General features: G+C 45.8%; 1 protein-coding gene across 2 annotated transcripts in view; it reads right to left on the minus strand.

Annotated features, from left to right (window-relative positions):
• Window positions 1-15,377, minus strand: part of Myo1b (myosin IB) — a 158,385-nt gene extending 143,008 nt beyond the window's left edge. Inside the window, exons 1-2 of one of the 2 annotated variants that reach the window (XM_055616441.1) lie at window positions 15,290-15,371; window positions 12,365-12,428 (exon numbers count right to left, since the gene is read on the minus strand). The gene's annotated coding sequence lies outside the window, so the exon portion shown is untranslated. Of the gene's footprint in view, window positions 1-12,364; window positions 12,429-15,289 lie in introns of both variants that reach the window. The other variant, XM_055616442.1, reaches the window with a different exon arrangement.
• Between the last annotated feature and the right edge of the window lie 10,080 nt (window positions 15,378-25,457).

Raw genomic sequence — 25,457 nt, forward strand, 5'->3', positions numbered from 1 at the left:
CTGTGTGTGTCTGTGTGCATATCTCTATGTGAGTCTTTATATGTGTGGTGTGTATCTGTGTGTATGGTCCTCATGTGAGTCCATGTGTGTCTGTGTACATGTCTATATATGTGTCTCTGTAGTTACATGTGTCTCTATGTGTCTATATATCTATATATAAGAGAGAATGTATGTCAGTTATAACATACCCACTGAAATAATTCTGCCCCAAGACTCTACTGGTATTGTAACCCACTCAGTCTAATTTTAACTAATGTAGGCTCCTGAAAAAAAAGAAAAAAAGAAAAAGAAAGAAACTCAAAATCAAACTCTGGAGGAAAAATTAATTTGTGAAACATAAGGCAAACTTGAATGTACATTTTTACTGAACTTTGACCTAAACTGACATTACCACTATGGTTTTCTTCCCAACCACAAGCAGAGGGACACAGTAGGAGAAGCCATAGCCCAGGGTCCCATGATGGAGCCATGTTATCATCAAATACAATTTACTACAGTTCCCCTGATATAAATTTTTATGACTGGGACACTGAGAATTGTGCCACAAGGGACAGAGTTGTAACTAAAGAAGAGTTGAAGATAGACAGATGAACTTGAGTTCATGAAATGGACCAAGGCGCAAATCTACAGAAACGTGAAAACAGATGAGCAAGAACAAGACCTGCTAGAGTAGCCAAGACAAGCAAGATTAGCAGGATGGAGGCAAGGGGAAAGACAGGGGTCACCGGCCTCACGGTCCATGCATGCTGGCTAGGTTTGTCTCCTCAAGGTTCACATGATGAAGCCATCATAGCACCATGAAAATGTGATGCTCTTTGGAGAGAAGGTCTTTCATGTTAAAGGGAGGAGTAGAGCGACCTTTACAAGAATGAACACGGTACTGGAGAGATGGCTCAGCAGTTAAGAGCACTGGCTGTTCTTCTGGAGGACCTGGATTTGATCCTAGCAGCTAGAGAGCAGCTCACAACCATCTGAAACTCTAGTTCCAGTGCCCCCTTCTGGCCTCTTCAAGCACACACATGGTACACAGACAAACATGCCAACACACATCCACACACATAAAATAAAATAAATTTTCTTTTAGAAAGGAGGAATGACAGATAAAACAGGGACGACCTAACAGAAACACAAGGCAGCCACTGCCAGCTATTCAGAGGAGACTTTTGGAAAGCCTGATGACACCTTGGTCTTGAACTCCTAGCCTCCAGATTAGGAGAGAACAGGACTGTTGTTTAAGCCACTCTGTGGTATTTAATTATGAAAGCCTCAGCCAACCGACGGAGCTTCCCAAAGCCCCTTCTATTCTAGCACCTGTCTGTCTCTTCAACCACACTGAACAGGCACCACTGTTCCCAGAACCCTGTCTCTCTCCTCACAAGCTTTGAAACCATCTCAAATAAAATGTCACCATGTCTCTGTGGCCTGCCACTGGCCCACTCCTTATGGCCGTCCTTTCTACCATGAGGTCACTTCCCTACCCTTCCCTGTCTTAGCTCCTCCTGCCTCTGCTCACAAAACAATGTTCCTGGAGTCCTGTCCTGCACCTTCTCTTCTCATTCCAGGCTCTAGTCAGGAATCCACAACTTGATCCTAACGCATCTACAGCTTGAAGCATTGAGACATGATGCTACGTATATCTGGACCACAGGCCCTGAGTCCTGACTAGGCTCCAGCCTGGCATCTCAACAGCATGCTGAAACTTCCCCCCTGCCTGCATGACGTACACAAACCAAAACGAATCCCTCTCCTACAGCCCTATCTGGGCTGGCATCACTCAAGCCAGAAACAGACATTTTACTGTGTTCCTTCCAACTCCCCTGCTCCTCCAACACACAATGGCAATCTTCAGGAAAATCTTTGCAGAGTCACTGCATTTTCAAACTCTACTGGAAGAAAAATCATCCAAATATGGACGAAGTTATAGTTACCAAAAGGTCATCCACAGTATCATTCATGACAGCAAACCAACCTGACCCGAAAATAGAGGAATGTGCCAGAAAAAGAAGAAAAACTTACAGTATTACAGTGGAATACTATGCTGCCATACAATGTATCTGAATAGCTGTGCAGCTTTCCCACCACGAAGAACTGGTCAGTGTTTGAGGAGAGGTCTGATCGCCACATATAATACACGGTGCACATGTGTTAAAGCATCTCATGGTATGAACATAAACACTTACATGACAATTCAAAACATTTTAAAACTAGGCAGCAACACAGAAACTCTCCTCTATGTTTGCAATTATATTTCTAAATATGCACATACAAGGTTGGAAAGGTTTATTCTGAAATGACTATACTTTTCATTTTATGGTAGTATGCTTAAAAAAAAAAAGTCACATATATTCCAGGCTGACCTCCAACTCACGATCAAAATCAAGTTCAAGATCAAGTTCAACAATGACTCTTAACTCCTGATCCTTCCACCTATCTCCACAGACAGAGAACCCAGGCATGAGCTACCTACCATGCCTACTTTTACAGAGTGCTGGGGATTAAACCCAGGCCCTCCCGAATGGCAGACAAGTGCTCTACTAAACAGTGAGATCCCCAACCCTGAACAGGCTTACAAATACATGTTATTTCTTATTAAAAGTTTGTTTTTCATACAATATATTTATTTTGATCATATTCTTTCCTCTTCCCTAACTCATCCCATATCATTCTCATCTCCCTACCCATCCAACTTCATGTTTTCTCTCTCAAAAAAAGCAAAACCAAACCAGAAAATGAAAATCAAAACAAATTTTAAAAAGAAAAAAAAAAGTAATCAAATAAAAAAAAAAAAACACTAAACCAGAAGTACACTAAATAAGTAAATAAACAAACACGTTAATGAGTCAGTTCTTTGTTGGCTAACCAGTCATGAGCATAGGGCCTGCCCTGGAGTGTGGTTGGTTCACATACCAGGGACAACGCACTGGAGAAAAGTGATTTTCCCATTCCCAGCAGGTATCAACTGCAAATAGCTTCTTGGTTAAGGGTGGGACTTTGTGTTCACACATCCTTCTCAAGAAGGATTTTGTCTGGCTTGAACCTATGTGTGTGTATCACACACAGCCTCTGATAAGCATCTTTTTTAATTCTACTTTCCAAACTCTTAAGTAATGTTAAAACCATTCTCGACTACAAAATATCCAAGAGAGTTCTAATAACTCCATATTCTATGAATGGTTTGGGGGACAAGCTGGAAGTTTACTAGAGTCACCCTAAGTGCCTTCGGCTGACATGCCATGCCATCTGCTACAATCTCAGTAAACTCTCATAAAAATAGTTTCCCCCACACCGATGATTCTTTGAAACTTTTGTTTTCAAATTGCCCAGGAAGGCCAAGCATTAAGACAGGTGCCACTGTGCTTACAATGTCACTGTGATTTCCTCAAGGCTCATTGCTTTAGCCTTGCCATGCCCAAGTTGAACTCAACGCCACAGATTCAGAGTACAGGAAATCAATCTGGAAGGTCATGCCAACTCCTATTATAATAACACCTCCTAAGCAGCACAGACAAACAGACGTCCTGCACCTGCTGCCATTCTCAAACAGATTAAAAGAACCGCTGTGATAAAGGCTTTCGAAAAGCAATAAATCTTAGTTATGACCAACTATCAACCCAGATCCTGCTGTAGTTGCAACAGACCTCTTCAGACAGAGAACATTAGTAAATACATCTGTTAACGTTCAAGAAAAACCAAGTTACAGAAAAAGTTTCAGAAGCAGGCCTTACTTCTGTTTATTTAAATGCCCAACTCAAATGCAATCTTGGTGACATCAGCAGTATTTCTCAAGTAAGCAACTCTCCCCTGACACAGGCAACAATGCTGCTGTTCCCCACCAACCTCTGCGGCCTGTCGAGATTATTTAGAGGAACTACTTAATAATCAGATAGTGGTCTCAGATAGCGGTTCTCCAGGCATAATTAGAGAAAGAGGAACACAAGGAAGGCTGGGAAGCCTGACGAACTCTCCATGAAAGAAGTTAAGAGCAATGAGGTTTTGAGGAAACTTATCAGATTTGGCATGGTTTCTTTGTAAAATGCACTGGGTAATTTTCCAGAATTCTATCCTACCAGTATGGAAAAGTTCATATTTTCTGACACAATGACGGTATTGCAGACTAGCCCCAACTAAATAGGCAAAGAGAAAAATTCAAGCCCGTCCCTCCTTCAGAATCCAGCCCTCCAAGGCTCCAGGTGTTCTTAGAGCCTTGGGCTTAATGAGCTCATAACTTCCCTTGCTGATTCTAGGTGTGACTAAATAAGAGGCCACTTGATTTAGAGGGTGAAAAATATCTTACCACACAGTGAGAAATCAAATCCACGCCTTGAGCGTGCACATCTGTCCTGGATAATAGCAAGTGAAGGAGAAAGATGTGAGTTAGAAAAAAAAAAAAAAAGAGGCATTCCAGGGGAGAACAAAGGAATGCAGATGACTAGGGACCCTTAAGGAAACACAGAGGCGAGGGGAAGAAGAAAATGACACTAGAAGGAACTCTCAAAGAAAGAGGGGTTCCCAATGCACACAGCTCATTTGCTAACTTTGGCGAGGGGTCCTTCTGTGTGGTGAGGCTGTCTGAACCCAGCTGAGCACTGTTGCCTTTCCACAACTTTTGTGTGTGTGTGTGTGTGTGTTTTATATTTTATTAATTACACTTTATTCACTTTGTATCCCAGCTGTAGCCCCCTCCCTTGTCCCCTCCCTCTCTCATCTCCTCCCATGCCCTTCCCCAAGCCCACTGATAGGGGAGGTCCTCCTCCTCTGCTCTCTGACCCTAGTCTATCAGGTCTCATCAGGACTGGCTGCACAGTCTTCCTATGTGGCCTGGTAAAGCTGCTAGCCCCTCAGGGGGAGGTGATCAAAGAGCCAGCCACCGAGTTCATGCCAAAGACAGTCCCTGTTCCCTTACTAGGGAACCCACTTGGAGACTGAGCTGCCATGGGCTACATCAGTGCAGGGGTTCTAGGCTATCTCCATACATTTCCACAACTCTTAAACATTACAGGAAAGCACTGCACTGGTCCTTTTGCCCTCCTTCAGCTTGCAGCATCTGAGCAAAGGCTAGCTTGGCCTCCTTTTCCAGTGGCTTACTAAGTTATGAGTGGCCAGGGAAAAAACAATGAGAGCTGTAACAATACAAGTGCTGTCACTCTGCTATCCTAACAATCACTGTCAGCATTTCTTCCTGGGCCATTTTTCTTCCTATATACCTGTCCAGGGAGAATGCCGAAGTCTCTGTTGGTCATAAATTATACATGTGGCTTGAATTCAAGCAGATCTAGATATTGCAGAGAGTAGCAGCCTTAGGAACCCATTCTCAAAAAGACCGAGCAATAGAAGCTAACAGAGTGCTTGCTTTGGGCTGACAGTGCCAATGTGCACACACGCACACACATTCCTCACACAATCCCTACTGCAGCCCAGAGGACAATCTGTTATTACTCACGTTTTGCAGATGAGGAAACAGGCAGACACAGACTCAACAGTAAGGCCACAGCCATGGGCTGGCAGCACTACGTACAAAACCCAAGAGTCAAAGCCGTTGCTTATTGGAGCCCAGGCCAGCCCACCACCCTGCTTCTCACTTATATGGACTAAAGTCAATGGAAGGCTCAGATGAAGCTGCCCCCAGTGCACGGCCTTGGTGACCAAACAGAGCTGCACCACCAGATGCACAAGGTGCAAGGCCCTGAGGGGAATCCAGATCACCCTCCACCCACCCTGCTCTTGGGAGCAGGCGTGACGACCTCTAAGCAAAGACAGCTGCTCTGCAGGATACTCAGATGCCTGACAGAGCAGTGGTCACTGGAAATGGCACCAGTACAATCGCTCAATTTGTGATGGAGTTTAGTCCCCAAAACCCCCTTCAGAAGCTAAAACATCCTGAGCTGAAACTGCATTTGCTACCCCCAGCCTCCAGAACCTCACAACACAGCAATGCAGGACACTGCAGGCTACTTCAGGTTTTAGTTCTCCACTCTGCTTGCCCCGCATAGATGAGGGGAGTTATGGCTCCCATCCAGCCCTGCGTCTGTACAGGCCAACACGCTATGTATCTCTAGCCTTGGAAAAATCAAAATGCAAAGTACAGTTTCCACTGAACGCATATTGCTTTCACAGCATCAAGTCAAACCATCCATGACGTAACCATGGGGGGCTGTCCGAACTAACGGCGCTGGTGGCCGGAAACCTGGAAGTAGGGTGGCCGGCTGCACGCAGAGGCGGTCCCCTCCTTATTCAGGCAGCTTTGTTTGGGGAAGAAGGGCATGCTGACCAGAAATAAGTCCCTCCAAATTGGCTCACCTTAAGCCTTTGGGATTAAAGGCATGTGCCACCACATTCAACCTTTTTTTAAAACAAACAAACAAACAAACAAACAAAGCTTGTTTCTTCAAGAGCCCCATCATGTGGCATATACTCAGAGACACACATGCACAAAAGTGAAAAGTCAATTAAAAAAATGAGTGAGATTGCTGAGCCTTGAGGTGGGGTTCTCTGCCTGGTGGGTTGAGGAGCTTTGGTCATCATGGACTTAAGTGAGGTTATCACTTGATAAGTTATAGAACTAATGGCTTAAGGAAGGGAGAGAGGGAAGAAAAGAGGGAGGGAGGGAAGAAGGAAGGAAGGAGATGAGAAAGAGAGAAAAAAAGGAGAGAGGGAGGGAGGGAAGGGAGGGAGGGAGGGAGGGAGGAAGGAAGGAAGGGAGGAAGAAGGAGGGAGGAAGGAACAGTGAAAAATGTGAATCAAGTATAGTTCATGCAGGACATACATTCTAAGTACAGTCAGAGAGCCACAGATCTAAAAATGTACAATGAAGTGACAACAGTAGAGTTCTGTAGAAACATTGCTCAGGAGGGTACCAGGGCATCAGGATGTGTGGCAGCCATGCTCCTCCTCAGGACTTCACTGTTCTCATCCACAAAGGCCAGGAGGTCATCCCTCAGGAAACTTACTTCAAACAAAGCAGTTCTAACCTTGGCCAAGGAACCTTTTTTATGTAATTTATGGGCTTTCTTTTTTCCCACTCTCCTCCTTTTCATTTGTGGAACAAGCTATTTTGGGCAAATGCTTTCAAAGATCTAAACCAGAGTAAAGACTTAAGGATCTGAGAGCGAGCTGAATGCAGCAATGAACTGGGTGGACGAAGGGTCACAGAAAACAGAGAAGTGGGTGATAAGAATGCTTTTTAGCAAAAACAGCCAAGCCAAGCACAGATTCCGATGGGTCTGGGGGACAGTGAGCCATCTCCACAGGAAGGAAAACAACTAAAGACTTAGGGTCAAGCTCCTGGTCTGTCCCCCCACGGCTACAGTAAGAGAACGAGCGCCATGACCTTTAAGTTTCCAGGATCTTTTCAGCTGTGTCATTCCAGAACCTGGGGATTCAAAAATCAAAATACCAACTTCACAAGTTCTATCTTTAAGGAAAGTGAGAAACATACAAATTATGAGATAAAAATAAGTCAAGATTAACTTCCCTAGGCCCAAGAGGTTTTTAAGAAACTACACTAACATAGATGTTCAAGCCACCTTGAACCCTTACATAACGTGTATCTGCAGCCACGCTACAGCACGCCCTTCCCCAAATGTCACAGAATGACAAAGGAATAAGCCCCAAGTCCCAACCCAGTGTGGCAGTTCACTTGCTTTTCTGAATTCTTCTCCACACCCTGGAGGTTTCAGGCAAATGAGAAGTTTTGCCTATGTGGCTCATCATGTCATTCACAACTATGGTTCCCCTATTTCAAATGTAAGGAGATTACATGAGGACTGAAAACTACAGCTTGCAATGTAAGCTGGCACAAACCCAATGTTTATGAAAATTAAGCTATTCCTCAAGGCAGCTGTGCTCTGGCTCTAAAATGAATGAGTACTGGCAATTCTTCTGAGGCACTTTCAAGGGAAAAACATGGTCAGTGAGGAAACAAGCATGTTTCCTATGTGAATACTGCAAACAGCACCGCAGGGGCTAATAGTACAGAATTCTAAGGGAAGGACAGGAGGGGAGGGAGAGAAGTTACACACTGGGAACTGTGAGTGGGGCAAACCTTGTAATCAGTTCTCTGGGACTGAGGGGTGTGGGGGGTGAGGTGGGGGGTGTAGGGTCTCAGTACTTGAAAATATTTCATAAAACTAGGGAAGGAAAGAAATAGGTCCATGACACATACATAAGCCCAACAGCTAATAATCTCTTTCATTGTTCTTTCAATTCAGTTTTCTAAAACCTACCGAGGGATACTGAATTCTAAACTGGGAAGTGGTGGCACATGTTTTTAATCCCAACACTAGGGAGACAGAGGCAGGCAGGTCTCTGAGTTTGAGGCCAACCTGGTCTCTAGAGTGAGTTCCAGAACAGATAGTGAGTTTCAGAACAACCAGGGCCACACAGAGAAACTCTGTCTCAACACCCAAACAAACAAATAAACAAAACAAAACAAACAGGATGCTGAATTCTTAGGCTGGGTAGGCGCAGGAGAGTCAAAAGAATCTCAAGTTCAAGGCCAGCCTGGGTGAAACCTTGTCTCATTTAAGAGAAAAAGAGAGAGGACACTGGTGATTTTGGTTTGCCACCCTCCCCCTCCCCCACCCCACCCCCCACTGCTACAGATTAACTTCAGAGGGGCTCCTTTAATGTGAGGCAAGGACTCGACCTATACCACCAGCCCCGCATACTTTTATTACATATTAATGGGAAATTTTTCATGCATCCGGCATGAAGCATGAAATTAAAGTCACCCAAATTCTCCTTTGAAGTAAGTTTAAAAAATGAAAGGAAGGAAGGAAGAAAAGGAGGGAAGAGAGGAGAGGAGAGGAGAGGAGAAGGGAGGGGAGGGGAGAAGAGAAGAGAAGAGAAGAGAAGAGAAGAGAAGAGAAGAGAAGAGAAGAGAAGAGAAAGAGAAGAGAGAAAAGAAAAAAGCTAAATTGTCTTGGCAAAATTTAGCCATCTCCAAAATCTCAGTGCACCTAACGCTCCTGGAAGGCCCAGCTTTGGTGTCCTCTTAAGCTTGTCTAAGCTAGAAGGAAAGTCAGGGGCCTAATCTTTTTGTCAAGTGCTCTTTTCTGTGGACTCCGCTTTCTAAAACTGCCTATCTTGAAAGACTATAAATTCTACTGACTCCGTCCGCTGTCCCTGAGTTTGCTCAAAGTCTTCTACAGGCCCTGCTGGGTACCCAGCCACCATCTCACAGCACATTGCTCCTGCCCTCGCTGTGTCTGCAGCACATGCTCCCGGAGGCAGCTGAGCTTCTTGGAAACTGCTAGAAACAGACATTGGGTTTCAGGGTTTAGCAAAAGCGACAAGAAAGATCGATCACCAGCCAGGGTCTGGCTTCTCAGAACCAAGTCTCATGAGGACAAGACTCAGGATTAGGGAGCTAAGCACAAAATTCAGAGACTGAGGATGAAGTGAGAGAAACCAACTCATTTTCCCAGCTATGGGCCAGCCAGGGCTCACACAGGAAGCCTGACTCGAGATGACAAAGTAAACAAGCAAGGAAGGAGGTAGTCAGGAAGTCGCTCTCCAAAGTGATGCTCCCTCAAAACCCTTAAAATTCAGTCCTTGTAAGTGGCCCATTGCCAGCAAGATAGCTCAGCTGGTAAAAGTGAACAAACACTATGACCTAAGTTTGATCCCTGGAATCCATGCAAAGATAGAAGGAAAAAAAAAGTATGCCACGAAATGCACACATGTATGCACTAATAAAAACAATACATCATGTGCTTAGTGGACAGTATCACGAACAGCCCATAGCACAACATGAACTAGGAAGGTGACAGTATCAACGTGACAAAATCTATAATGACGGGAGACATGAGCCCCTATGTCTGTGGAGGTCACCTTGATTGTGCTCAGGTGAAAAGACCTGTCCACGGTGGGTCTGTGGGTAGCATCACTCTCTAGCTGGGATCCCAGACTACGTTAAGTGGGGAAAGGCGAGACCAGCAGCAGCAGGCATTCACTGCCCTGACTCTTGACTCTTGTGAGAAAAACATATCCAGATGCTCTGAGCTCCTGCTGCCCTGACTTCCCAGCTAGGACTGACCGCACCTCGGAGTGTGAGCCCAACAACCTCTTGCTTAACTTCCTTAGACAAGGTATTTTAACACAGCAACAGAAACAAAGACTAAACAGAAATATCCCTCCTTTATGGACTTGGCATTTCATGCTCACCACAGCCTTTAAAACACAAACACATCTGAGGTAGTGGAACGTGCAGGTAGGGTGAACACAGAAGAAAGGGTGCTGAAGCTAAGGACCTGACAGCACCCAGGTGTTGTTTGGGCCTTCTCACACAACAGTGTTACTACTCCAGGGTTTGGAGCTCAGGGTCCAGGGCCTGCGTCTTCTCACGTCATAGTAAGTTGAAGGCAACAAAGCCAAGGATGGAGCTGGCACCTGTGTTGCATTTCCTTCCTCTCTCCCAATTGTTTATTTTCAGCTTTTGTCTGGGCAGCATGTGTTGCCTTGGCCTTGATCACCACAGCTGTCACAGCCATTTTCTTCATCTCAATAGCATCCACTCTCCAGGCACATCCAGCTGCCCTGCTACACTGTCCTTGGAGGCACGATGGATTCCCTTCATTGCTTTTGAAAGGTGCCAAATACAGGGTGCTTATATACGAACTGATGAAAACGGTACCCAAAACTGTCAAGGTCAACAAAAAGCTGCAAGAGAAGCAGACGGCCAGCTTTCTCCCCAACCCCCAAGCACTACATCAGTACTGGTCTATAGGAAGGTGCTATAGATGAGAACTCAGCACACTTGCTGCCTGTCTTGGAAAATTAAGTTACTGCTATGCCACTGACCCTGGAGACTCCAAATGTATCCTCGGCTGAAATACCTAGCCAAGGAAAGGCACAATTTACAGTATCTAAATTTATCTTAAGAAATAATATGTATATGTATGCAACACATATGGTGTGTGTGTGTGTGTGTAAGTGGAGGAGAACTGTGATTTGTTGTTTAACCTGCGCATTCTGAGAACTCCATAAATAATTCAATACAAAGCTCCTTCCTGTTCCTGTATGTGGTGGTCACTCTTGGGCCATGGTCTGGTCTCTCTGGCCAGCACTATTCTCTGTTCCAGCCCAAGGATACAGGTCACCTCTGTTCCTCTTTTATATTGATGTCTAAACTAGTTCACTTCCCAGTGGGGAAGGAGTAAGCACACAAATCATGTGGAATGTGTGTTCCCACAGAGCTAAGTCATGTGATGATCTCAGAGGACCCGGCGAAGGAAGACCCTTGACACTTCCCTACGGAAGAATGTCTTCTGCAAAAGGCTCCTGCCAGGACGGGAAGCAAGTGCTGGGAAAATCCTTAGCCTGTGGCTGCGTGTGTTTCCAATTCTGCTGTCCCACTTCCTCTCCGCATCACATCCCCTCTGGGGCTCAGCTGAGCTAAGTGCAGTGCTCTTAAAGGCTTTACGATAAAAAGAGCTAAAATGGGTTTCAAGAAACAGAAAATGTATAGTGCTATATAAAGTCAACTTCCAGTCTACCAATTTGAAATGTTCTTTTAAAAAAAAAAAAAATATTTTTAAATGCTGGCTGCCTAACTTATAAATAAAGTTGTTTTGTTGAAGCTTATGTAAACTGGGTGTGGTGGCACATACTTACAATCCCAGTGTTTGTGGGACGTAAGGATGGCAAATTCCAGCCTGGCCTCGACTACACAACAAGACTCTTTCAAAAATACCAGTAAAGGGGCTGCAGATGCAGTTCCCTTGGGAGAGCGCTTGCCCAGCATGCAGGAAGGCCTCCACTCAGTCTCCAAAGCCTCATAAAACCAGTGAAGGAGTGTGAAGAGGAGAAACAGATGTTTAGGGTCATCCTCAGCTACATAGTGAGTTCTGGATCAGCCTGGCCTACACAAGACCCTGGTGGGATATTTTTTAAGTAATCATATAAACCTTTCAAATGGTGTCATCGTAAAGTAGTAGCATCGGTCTTCCGACCTCCCAGACCTATTTCACAGCGGCTTTAGGAAGAATCGACTATAATACACATGAAAGTCATGTGGGGTCTGCAAAGAGCTAACCAAATAAATAATAGTCAAATTGTGATTATTCAGACTGTTTTGCTTCTTTGTTGTCTGAGACAGGGCCTCTCAACATAGCCTGGAACTCAGTAGTCCAGGCTGGTCTCCAACTCACTGTCTGCCACTGCCTCCAGATAACTGGGATTAATGGTGTACAGCACCACGCAGTTGTTTAGTTAGAAAGCGGATTTGACAGTCAAGCACTTCAGACCTCAACTCTGTCACTTACTGGGTACCTGCACAACTACAGTACAAGAGGCAACATGCTAAGCCGGGAGCTTTGGCTCACATATAATCTCAGCACTTGGGAGGCTAAAGAAGGAGAATTACCTTGAGGTAACAGCCAGCCCAGGATACAGTGATTTCTCAAACAGTCTGGGACACAAAGTAAGACCTGTTTCAAAACAAAACAAAAACCAAGAAAGTTTTAGCTAGGCATAGTGAGTTGCGCCTATAAAGCTAGCCTGAGGGTGGGAGAAGAGACAGGTTTATCGGGAGCTCAAGGGCAACCTCAAGCTACATAATGAATTCTAGGCCAGCCTGGGCTAACTGAGACCTTTGGTCAAGCTGTTTTAAAGATCATCATAGTGATGATGCCTGTAAAATTCTATATACCATAAACCTACTATAATTAGCCCATTCAATTAAAATCTAAATGTCTAACTATTGAGAACAGTAGAACACAGGTGGGAGACGAACTTCACCCAAAAGGAGCCCAAGTGGCACAGGCATGGACACACAATAGATGCCAAGGACACAGTTCTCCTCTCAGACAAATGTCCATCCGCCTCCCAGCCCACACCCCTCCCCCGTGATGTCAGTCCATCCCTGTGGCTGTGCATGGCTGTGCATGGCTGTGCAGAGACAGTCACTCCTAAGCTCCAGACTTGACAATGTGATGACTCATCCCAGAAGGGGTGCAGCCTGTTGCCAGACTTATCCCACAATCCCACATCCACTGGGACAGCCAGGGGCCAGAAACCAGCTACTCAGGGAGTCTCCCATTCATGCCTCCAGTAGCAGTAATTCCTTTATGCTTTACATTTTGTTAATGTATGGACCAAGGAGCACTTGGTTGGAATCCAACTGAACTCACTTAACGAAACAACTCACATGAATGAAAAGTCTAGAATGGTGGGAGAGCAATAAAAGAGAGCCCCTCTGGAAACTGCCATGGCACACTGTTTTGCCAGGCAGTATATCAGTTGTAATGACAACTCGACTCTTGGACACTGCCCCGCTCCAGCTTCACACCGTAATGGCTTTTGAGGACATGAGCCACTACTTCTCAGCTGGCCTGAAAGCCTGACCACATCCCCCTCAAAAGAGACAAGCCCTCAGCAGGAGCTTGCCCGGCTCTTTTCCATTACCACTTAGTGGGCACACAACATTTTTTCCCTCAGAGTAAGTGCCCAGTTTGCCTTCTAAGGTTAAAAGGCTTTCGGCTTTGGTTCCTCTTAACAGCAAATGGCCAAAGTAGTGGTTTCATGGTGGCCCCTCTGCTTGTCCAAAAGGCAGTGCTGGTCCCAGTCAGAGGCTGTGAGTTCCCACCACAGTAACTCTAACCTGCACCGGACTCAGGGTCCCAGAAGCACAACCATCAATGTCTGGAAATATCAGCCTGCTCCCCAGTTTTGCTTGGAACGGCCTGTTCAGAAAGGAGCCATCACTCGACCCCAAGGCTCGCTCCCACTCCCCACATCAGCCAATCCTTCTGGGATTCCTGATTTCAATCTAGGACTGGGTCACCTTAGAAAACGCCTGACATACTACATTCAATTCTACTCCTTCTAAAAAGAGAGAGAGAGAGAGACAGAGAAATATTCACTGCCAGGCAATGTATGCTCTCTTACTCCAGTAGGCCCACAGGAAAGCCCAGAGTCATGGCTCCAGTCCCAAAATCCAAACCCAAAATGAGTGTGGGGTGTTCTCCCTCCACCCCGACCAACGACAAAAAAGAATCCTCAACTAATGTTACATCATCTGATTCATTTACTGAGCAAGCCAATTTTCTGGTGCTTCCCAGGCCCCAAACGTCCTTGGAAAAGCATCATAACTACACTGTATGATAATGCAGAAAACTATTTTGTCAAAAGGGTTCTATACACACCTAGCCAGGTGTGGTGGTATCAGTGGTGCATACCGCTACCCCCAGCACTCAGGGGGCAAAGGCAGGTGGATCTCTGAGGCGCAGGTCAGGCAAAGAATAAATCATGTCTCAAAAGTTTTTTGGTTTTGAGTTGTTTTTTTTTTTGTGTGTGTGTGTTTGTTTTTTTTTTCAGCCTATTGAAGTCACAGTGAAGCCCACAAATACATATGCACACAAATATTCTGATTCATTACAAAAATCTTTAAAACAAAAAAAATCTTCATCCATTATAACTAACAAGATCTGCAGTCAGCAAACGCTCATTGCCAGAGCCTAGAACTTCAAGGAAGACCAGAACTTGTTGCAACAATTAGTGCTAGGCCGTAGCATGAACAAAGCACCGCAAATAAACTCCACAGGCCTTTAGACAGAAGGTTGTGTTTGTAATTAACTCCAACGCACTCTCATCACCCCCTCCCCAAAGCTCCACCCTGCCCAACACCCTCCAGGGCTCCCTTCCCAATCTGGTTTCCATTCGAGCCCCGCCCCCTTCCCCTAGCCTCTCTGGGACTGTGAATCAATCCCATCCCGGGCAGGAAACGGGACCCGGGGCAGCCCCCTCCGCTGTGGCGGAACAAAGGAGCGGGGCGCAGCTGCACGCCCAGGGCGAGCCACCGGGTCCGGCGCCCCTCCTCGTGTGCCGCGGCCGGGGCACACCGCACCTGAACCCCACTCCCCAGGACGTCCCATTGTTCTACCTCCGCTTCTCCTTCCCACAGGAAGCCAGAGCCTGTCCCACAGAACCTGGGGCCAGGAAACTCCGATGGGCCAGAGGGATGGAGGCGGGGATGGAGATGGGGGGAGGTGCGGGTGGGCCCACGGAAAGCGGGTTCCCCCGTACCCACACATACGAAGCGGATACCACAAAGTGGGAGCGCAACTTAGTTTACGACCCCCTCCTCCAGCCGCTCCCGAAGCCACCCAGAGCCGCGATCACCCTCGACGACCTCGAGAGCGCGTGGGTTCCCTCTGGGGCGCCACCGCGTCCTGCCGGAGAAGCGCCCCGGGAGCCGGGGGAGCCGCGTTCGCAGGCTGCCGCGGAGCCCGGGGCCACGCGCACAAAGGCACGGGCGGGAAGGGACCCGGCACGGGAGAGCGCAGCCTACCTCGCCCGCAGCCCGCTCCGCCGCTCCGCCTCCGCCGCCCGGGGAACGCCGGTCGCACCCGAAGCTGGGCTCGTGGTCCCGCGCCGCTCAGCCGCTCAGCCGCCCGCGCGCCCCGCGCACCCACACCGCGTCCGCCGGCCGGCCTCCGAGTGCGCTGGCTCCAGTTGCGGCGGCGGCGCGGCCACTCCCCTCTCCCGGCGGGGGCGGCGACCTCGCAGCCCGGACGCGCCCCTCGCTCCCGGGCCGCCGCTCACCGAGACGCACAGCGCCCCCCGGTGAGCACCCGGAGGGCGGGGACGCCCGGGGACGCGCGCTGGCCCTTCACCTCGGTCACGGCAAAAATCTGCGAGCTGCAGACCAGGCATGCGGAGCCCGACAGCTGGAAGAGCCTGGACGAGAACACCAGGGAGGAGAACATCTCTTCTCCACATTGTCTCCTCGAGGTCAAAGTTTTGGTGCCCAAGGGTATCACAAAATGCTGATTTTCTGAAAGAGAAAACAGCCTGCCTGCTGTGTGAGGCTTTTATTGTCTCTCTCCCCCACAGACAAAATGAAGATAGTGTTGGGTGTTGAGCCATGACTGGCAGTCACTTGGTCATGGTAGAGGACCTGGAGACTCAGGACCCCCAGCTTCTCACTCCAGCCATACTCACCACGCTGGGATTCAGGACAAGCCACATGACCCTGGGTCTGGCTTCTTCCTGGAAAAGGGAAGGGTGTTCATCAAACTTACTCATGGGGTTAGGTGAGGATTACGTGTCTGAGGTGTTAAAAGCACTGCAGACACAGTAATTATTACTCATGAATCTAACGACTTTATCCTGTAATGAAATAAATTGCCGTAAATGGGGCCAGGTTCAAGTGCCCGATCTGGAAACAGTCACTAAAATGAGGTGGACCCAAGATTTCAAACCTTTTATAGACACTCCGAGCCACCCACACAAGAACCACAGGCTCTGGGATCCATCAGAGACCACCAGCACCCCTTCAAGCTGTGCGTGCTTGGAACTGTACCGTCATCCATGTCACCATCAGTACCGGTTAGACCTAGTCGGTTAGTTTAAGAGAACACATTTTGAGTACTGGGTACAATTATATTTAATCTTCGCAAAAACCTTGGAGGTAACTTACTTTCTTATTTTTGTTTTAGAGACCGGGACAATCAAGGACAGAGAGATATTCCTTGCAGGTAATAAGAGATACAGCTATGGAGGAACCTCCACAAATTCTTTGATACACTTCTCATTGAGGAGTGCTGTTTGCTTGTCCTCTTGAATACAGGCTGGACTTAGAACTGAATTCTAACAAACGGGATACAGCACAAGTGATGTGATCAACACAGCTCATAAAGAAGAGACATCTTTTCAGCTTTTGTGTATCATAGACTGGCTGCAAACTCACAGTGTAGCCGAGAATGACTGGATGCTTCTGCTCGTCCTGCGTTCACCTCCGGAGTGCCTGGGATTGCACTCAGGCCCACCAACCACCCCTGTTTCAGGCAGTGTGGAGGTTGGACCCAGAGCTTCATACATGCTCAGCGGGCTCTCTGCCAACTCCGCTACATCCCCAAACCTAGGACTTTTGATCATAGATGTTGGCTATGTTTTAGTGAAGAGTTTGGGACAAGACAATGCTCAGTGAGAACTCTGATAAGAGGAAGTCTTGGAGATGCCTGCCCCAAGGAGGGATGGGAACCTAGCTAGGCTGGAATAGTTCTGCCTTTAGATCTTCCATAGTGGGGGAAATTGAGGCTTTCTACCTGCTTTTAAGTGGTTCCACAAAAAAAAAGTACTAAGAACTGTTGGCTCTATCTAGTAAACACTGAGAAAATCAACCAAGAGACTATTAGAAAACCAAGTGAAAAACAGCCCTACAGTATGTCACAATTATCTTTTAAAAAACACCATTAACTTAGTTTTCATAAACCTCAAGCTTTCTGAAGACATACCATAAGGGTTAAAAATCTCTGTCCTCCTGGATATACTTTTTAAAAAGCCAATCAATCAAGAACTTTTAAGAAAAGATTAAAGGTTCTTCCAACAGTTGTCAAAAGCTGATAAATCCACCAATTACAAAGGCTTTTTTTTTTTTTCTTTCTCCTTGGTCTTTTTGGAGGAAATGGGGTGTATAAAGAAAGACTATTATTAAGGGTCTGAGGTGGAAACCTAAATTATCAAGTCCCAGGAGCAAAGGCATCTAAGGTCTGGGTTTCACCCAACAGACCTGTGCGGATACTTACAATGGAGTCTGGCCAAGCTGTGAAAGTTCATGAAGAGAAATGCAGCAGTCCTGTAGGATTTCTTGTCTTAGTTGTCTTTACTTAAGCTCTTTAAAAACATTGTTAGGGGCCAGCGAGGAGATGACTCAGTGGGTAATGCCAGCATTCTGGCAGGTCTGCCAGCCTAAGCTTGATCCCTGGAACCTATGTACACTGAAGGAGAAAATTGACTCCACCAAGTCCTCCCCAACTTCCACAAGTGTGCCCTGACACTCCACCACCATCCCCTACAACAGCAATAATGAATACAGTTTTTGTTTTGTTTTGTTTTTTTGGTTTTTGTTTTTTTTTTTTTTAGAAATTCAGCATTGGTACGAAAGAACAATGTTCGAGCTGTAAAACCTGCTCCTGTCTTATTTTGGCACTAGCAAGCACAAGAGTGGGGTAGGTGCCGTAATTTCAGATTTCTTCACTCTTCCTGACTGAGCTGGCTTTGTAATTTGGGCCAGAGGACTCACATTCTCTGCCTCCGCTGGTTAGTTTTATGTCAGCTTGACACAAGCCACAGTCGCTTGGGAAGGGGGAACCTCAACTGAGAAAATCCACCCCCACCAGTAGGCAGTTTGGACCAGTAGGCAAGGCTGTGGGTCCTTTTCTCGATTGATGATTGAGGTGAGAGGGTCCGGCTCACAGCGGCTGGTGCCATCCTGGGCTGGTGGTACCCGGTGCTCTCACAGAGCAGCTGAGTGAGCCGCGCGGATCTCAGCAGTGGGCAGCACCCCTCCATGGCCTCTGCGGCAGTTCCTGCCTCCCGGATGCTGCCCTGCCTTCCGTCAGTAGTGGACTGTGACGCTAAGTCCTGTCCTCTCCAGTTGCATGTGGTCGAGGTGTTTATCACAGTGATAGAAACGGGAACTACGACACTGCCTAGGTGCTTATAACTAGCAGGAAACGTCTGTTTTTGCAGCATCATTTCTCCTCATCTGCCCACCTAAATGCTTAGTTTTCATCTGCTTTACTTATTGTTTGAGGCCAAACTCAGACTCGGCCATCCTTGAACGCACTGCTAAGGCTAACACCGCTGTCTGCCATGGAAGCATCTCCGATGCTGCGCTTGCTCCAGGTTATGAAATCCATCTGCTTACATTCATTTAAATGTTGGCGTCTCTAACTGAGTAACATCGGCCTGCATATTAGCACAGTCGATCACTGAAAACACCAGACCCGTGAAAATAAGAACATTTTTATACCCCAGAAAATTTCTGTCTCGGTTGGGGTTTTTGTTGCTGCAAAGAAACATCATGACTTAAAAACAAGTTGTGGAGGAAAAGCTTTATTTGGCTTACACTCCATATTGCTATTTATCATCAAAGGGAGACAGGACAGCAACTCAGGCAGGGCAGGAACCTGGATGCAGGAGCTGATACAGAGGCCGTGGAGGGCTGCTGCTTACTGCCTTGCTGCCCATGGCTTACTCGTCCTGCTCCCCACCCCCATGTATTTATCTATCTATTTATTTATTTATTTACTTACTTACTTATTATTTAACCACTTTGTAGCCTGGTCCCAACCCCCTCCTTCCTCTCCTCCCAGTCCCACCCCCATGCTCCCCTTCTCTCTCCCTTTCTTGGAGAAGGGAAGACCCCCCACCCCACCCTTCAGCCTGCTTTCTTATAGAACTTAGAACCACCAGCCCAGGGATGGCACCACCCACCATGGGCTGGGCCCTTCCCCATTGGTCACTAATTGAGAAAAGGCCTTACAGCTGGATCTTATGGAGGTGTTTCCTCAACTGAGGGTCTCTTCTTTCAGAGGACTCCAGTTTGTGTGACAAGTTGACATAACACTAGCCAGCACAATTTCCTGCATCTTACAGAGAATGTTCTGTCCTAGAAAATGCTACCAAGGCTTCACCTGCATGCTGTCTAGGGCAGACTCCACATGAGAGGCCCATCAGAGGCCCATCAGAACTCTCTGGCTCCGTCTACAGAGCAGGCACTCATGTGGCTCCAGTCTCTTGCTTCTGAGTTCAGCCTCTTCCCTCCTGGCTTGTTTCCTCCCACTCAGAGGGTTTTTCATCTATGAGGCCCTTTTCTCTTTTGTCTCCTGAGATTATGTTATTTTCCTAGTCTTCCACAGACCTAAAAACCACTAAGTTAGTGGTTTATAGATATTTTCATGCAAAAGAAAAGCTTTGGGGCTGGAGGGATGGCTCAGTGGCTAAGAGTACTGTCTGTCCTTCCCAAGGACTTGGGTTCAATTCCCAGCACCCACATGGCAGCTCACAACTGTCTATATCCCAATTCTAAGGGATCTGACACCTTCATACTAATGCACATGAAATTAAAAAAAAAATTTAAATAAATAATAATAATAAAAGAAAAGCTTTAAATAGTTAAAGAGCACTTGAAAAAAAAATGTTCACTGCTCATGGTATTAGTTGAAACACTTTTTTTTTTTTTTTTTAAATCTCTATGGAGTTGCCAGCCTCTGGGACTCAGCAGTAAACTCACAACTCTTGGCTGTGCATTTAAAAAGCTACAGATAAATGGCAGCAAGGAATGTGAGGGTGAAAAGACTAATAGAATTTCTCCATAGAAAATTCCACAAACGCTTTCAGTGATAAAAAGAAAGGAATTCAAAACGACCCCAAATACAGCCATACTTTGTAGGCTCTGGGTTGTTTATTGTTTATATACACGCTCATAAATGTCGGCCTCCATAACTGGATAATAGGTCTGTATATTAGACCTGTCAGTTTGAAAACACCAGGTCTGTGGCAATAAGAGCATCCCTACACCCTAGAAAATTTCTTCCTCCAAAAAAGAAACCATTGCAAACAAAAAGCAATTATTCTTTATAAAAGCACGCATATAGCAATGTAATTGAGAACCAGAATTGGGTCACAGAACACAAAGTATGTATGTATGTGTATATATATATATATATATATATTTTTTTTTTTTTCTCCTGAAATGGATTTGTCTGGCCCAGATTACCCTGAGCTTCAAATAAATTATAAACACCTTGCCAGAAATGTAAATTGCTGAATCGTTTTCTCCTGACGTTTTAGAATTTAGCATTTTGTCATTTCAACTAGAAAAAAAAAAAAGTGTTTTTTATTTCCTTTCGGGTGGTGGCAAGTTAGCAAAGCCTCCTAATGAAGCCGTGAAGCAACCTGAAAAAAAATGACTAGATTGTCCCAATCTTTTTAAGCAGTCACTTCATTTCTTGCAGTGGTAACCGCAGAGCTTGTCAAACCACTGCAAAGGAGACATGAGAAGGCCTTCGAGGAAGAGCAATATAATAAGACTATTGTTGGGTATCCACCAGAGAAGACTGGTCTGACTTGAGTTTAAGCCAATAGAAAGTCTTTCTTAGCCGCTGGCAACTTCAGTGGGTGTTCGAGACCCCATTGTAGCACTGAACCTTTCTCAGGATGAGCTTTTAAGCACAAAAACCATGTTCTGGATTGACACACTTCCGTTAACAGCCAGAAGCAGAAATACAGAAGCTAAAAAGCAAGGTTAGCACATTTTGAGACTTTCTCAAAACTAGAGAGACTTTGATGCATTAAGACTTTGAGATGCTATCTATGTGCTGAGTTTTACAGCCCGAATAGTACTTCCATCACAGAATCAGTTGTGCTAAGGTTTGGGGCATACTAAAGTCTGAGGCTCTGTTACAATGGCTAAGTGAAAAACATTGGCTATCTATACCAAACAAAGGCCAACTTAGACAACATACGAAGCTGTATTTTGTGTCGATTTCAGTCCCTAAAGCTGCACGTATTTGTATCCAATGCCTTTATTCATTCAACGTATCACCGTGGGAAAGTGCAGATGAAGAATGACAGCTGTCCATTTCAAAAGCATCTTAAACTTCGACGGTACACCAGCCCTTTCAGTGACAAAGTCAGCCAACTTTAACCCGAAAGTATAGAGCAGGAAGGGGGTAAACAACAAGCTTGCTCATTGGTTGAGCGTTAACAGCAAGCGAGCTCATTGGTTGAGGACTAACAGCTCTCTCGCTTGCTGGTCCAGCTGCATTCTCGGTCTTAACCCTTGCATGCGATTAGGAGATCCTTAAGATGGTGTTTGTATCTGTTTAGTTCACTCTTAGTTCAAAGCCTGAGAGCATACCGGAAAGTCAGTATGTATTGTTTAACGAAGAATTGATCTCTCAGGTATTTTAACTGAAGTGGCAGCCTATAATTCCAGCCCTAAGATTTTCAGACAGACCTCGGAGCTTTGTTGTTTGTTTGTTTGTTTGTTTGGTACTTGCGAGACAGTGTTTCTCTGTGTAACCCTAGCAGTCCTGGACCTTGTAGACCAGGCTGGCCTTGAACTCACAGTGATATGCCTCCCTCTGTGTCTGTGAATGCTGGCATTAAAGGCGTGCACCACCATGCTCAGCTGCATTTTTTTTTTTAATTCCACAGAATGAAACAAACCAAAAAGCAAGTTTTGCTAATGGATTATTTAAGTTTCAAATAAAGTTGGGGTGCGTGGTGGGGAAGGGGACTTTAAAGGAAGTAACGCCAAAGTAAAACCTATGTTACGTCATGAAGGAGTAGACTATATGGACCAGAGCACTGGCCAGAAACGGACTCACCAAAACAAGTATGGCTTTCACTGAATAGACATAACCTCCTTTTCCACAAGACACATGCTGAAATGTAGTCTCCAGAAATCCACACATGTCAGTAGAGATAAGAGAAGGGAGCCGAGAACTCTGTCCTTCTCGCCAGCCTCGACTTGCACCTCAGTGAGTGCGAGCCTTTCAGAGATTCAAACCTCCTGAGTAGGTTTGCAGCTCACAGGCTCAAGCACTTCCCGCTCCAGAATAGTAGGTGGCTTCAAAGTTTTTACTTTAAGTGTTCTCATTACTCTTATCCAGCTACTCCCTGGGGTACTTCAGGGTCCACTAAGCGTATAAGGGTCTACTACTTTGGTAAACTGGAAGTGATACTTCACAGTTTTCTTTCTGAGTCCTTAGCAGCCGAATGCAATGGTCACCAGGTAGACTTAGCCTAACAGGAAAGACTTTCTGTTTTTTTAGTATCTAAAATGTTCTTTGTCCAACCTTTGATTAGAGGTGTAATGCTCTAAATTATAGGCCTCAACTTGGAGGATTCCTTTCATTCTAGTCACTATTCCCTCAGGACAAGAGAGTAAAGTAGATGACATTTGTCCTACATCAAGAAGCCCAGTTATCTTTCAAAATCCCGGAGGACTGGTTCCAGAAATTCCAGGTATTCCCGAGAAATACCATAATTTTCTTATGTAAAAGTGACATAGTACTTACACATGAACTGTGCATCGCTTCTTAATGCATTTTTCATCACCAGACAATTTACAATACTTAATACATTGTCTGTGTAATGCAAATGGGTACTATACTATATTATTTACCAACTAACGATAAGAAAAAAATCTGCACATAGCCAGAGCAAATACATTTTCCCCCCTAAAAATGTCCCGTCCTCATTGTTTTAATCAAAAGAAGACAGAATCCAAAGGGCCAACTGTATGTATTTGGTCCTATCCACAGGATGGGATGAAGAGTATGACGGCTAGGATCTGGGGCCATAGGAGTGAAAGGTCCCACTTCAGATCACTGGAACTTTGGATATAACTCCCTTTTCTTTGTACTGTCCTTCCAGTTTCCACAGTGAGGGTGAGGGTTCTTTTCCTAGGCTTCTCAGCACACGGACAGATCCTTATATGTCATCCCAAGCACCTTAGGTAAGACACTTTGGGAGAACAGGATTTCAACTGGGGGTGTGTATGGAGGTGGGGAGTTAGACAGTTGTATTTGTGTTCCTCCCTCAAAACATCCAAATAAAAATTTCATATACTCAAAAATCAGTGACCAAACATATTTTTGTTCTCAAAAATCTTTGGAAGCAACATTTTTCTAGTCACTAGCCTATCACAGTAACGACTTGAGTTGTCTTTTAAATGGCACACACGCACACCCACACACACAAACACACACACACAGTATGGACTTTGGGATTTAAAGCTGTATTTAATGCTTTTTCATCAAACAATGTTTTAAGCTTTAATATAATGAAAATGTGTGCATTTTTATGATGGAAAACACTGAAACTGTCCCCAACTGAACAAAATATACAACCTGACCGTGGTCTTTGTCACTGTTTTCTGAACTGGCCTTTTCTGAAATGTCCTCGGAAAATTCCAGTTCTTAGCTTGTCAACAGAACACAGTCTAATAAACTCATGCTTCAGCCCGAGCGAGGAGCCTGGGCTTCTGTACTGCACACCTTTCCAGAATCTCCTCTAGAAGCCTGTGGAGTTCATTCCTGGAACCCTGTGCTCACTTGTAGGAAGCAGAGTGAGGGAGGTGTGAGTGGTGAGAGATGCCAAGTGGGCAGCCGTGAGCGCTACCTAGAAGGAGTGTTACATGGTGAGCTCTAATTTACCAACACTTACTGTCCAGGGCCCTCGGGCCAGTCTGGCATACATACTCTAGAGCAAAGGAGCCAATCAGGGCAAGATTTTAGAAAGGACTACAGGGATAGGAGGAGGGGTATGTATTTCTCAAATATGGCCCATCATTTACAAAAGGACACACACTCAGCACTACAGGCCGCCTGCTGCTGCTCCCCAAGACTCTCTCCCCCAGTGAGATGGGGGTAGTGGCGTTTGGAGATCATTAGGTTTAGATGGGCCCATGCAAATGGAATTCTAATGGGGACATTAATGCATTTGTGAGAGGAAAACTGAGCCATGTGAGGACATGACACAATGAGCAAGCCTATGATCTGGACAGGGCCCTTATCAGCTGCTTTAGCCACCATTGCTTCCCAGACTCTTAAGCCACAAGAAGTGAGTGTTAGCTGTTTCAGTCGCAGTCTTTATTGCTCTCATTACAATAGCCCAAAGTGAATTATCCAGGCTCTTCTCCAGCTGTTTATTTTCCTTCTTTCTTATGTATTATTGTTCTGTGCATGTGCTTGTGTGGACACACAGGCAAGTGCTATAGCACAGGTGTGGAGGCAAAAAGACAACACTGTAGAGTGAGTTCTTGCCTTCCGCCTTCATGTGGGTCCCAGGGAGTGAACACAGGTCCCCGAACTCTAAACAAGGGACCTGCCCACCCTTGCCCACCCACTGTCTCATGATCTCACCAAGCAGCTGCTTTCTAAGCTGCTTGTGACAGTGAAGGCGGAGTCTACTGGGTTTCCATTTGATAGCTTAGGATTTCTTGCTTCTGAAATCCAAAGACGACACCTCCTCCCCTGCCCAGGCCCTGTTGGATGCTGAGTGTCCGGGTGAATTCTGCATCCCTAACCTCAGAGAGTGGTAGACCTTGGGGAGCAGGTACATTCTGTTATACTACCAATATATCTTTTGATAAACTTTGCTTTTAGAATATAACTAAAGTTAGAAAGACAAGTCTTCTGGGTGAGTGGAAGTATTCAGAAATTTGAGCTGTGGTCCTCTGGAGGAAAAATGGCTTCATCTCATGACAGTTTTGAAAAAACAAAATTGAGGTCTTATGCTCACTGAAAAAGGAGCCTGGGTCTTATAAACTCCCTCTCCTTCCAGCCATGTGTTTAAAAGCTTGGCATTTGGCTTCTGCCTATGTCCTCATTTCCTTCCCACAAGCCCTTTGTGCCTATAACTACATTAAAGTGAACTTGCCAGTATCCTCACAGCTCTTTCAGTCACCGTGACTTTGAGGCAGCTTTGGGACCAGCTGTCATTTCACCCCACTTGCCATCCAGCAGTGCTTCTCTGCCACCTGCTTGATGCTCTCCTGTTCCTCCCCTGCCATCCTCATTGCTTTTTCTCCGCATCATTTAGCATTTATTCCTTAAAGGATCCTGCATGATCCTTTAAATGTCAGACTCCATTAGGGTCTGACTTTGCTCCATTTCTTCTATTTCACCCGCTATTGCTGACTTACAAATCTGTAGCTC

The sequence above is a fragment of the Psammomys obesus genome, unplaced genomic scaffold, assembly GCF_907164565.1.
Source record: "Psammomys obesus unplaced genomic scaffold, mPsaObe1.curated_primary_1811, whole genome shotgun sequence".
Lineage (NCBI taxonomy): Eukaryota > Metazoa > Chordata > Mammalia > Rodentia > Muridae > Psammomys > Psammomys obesus.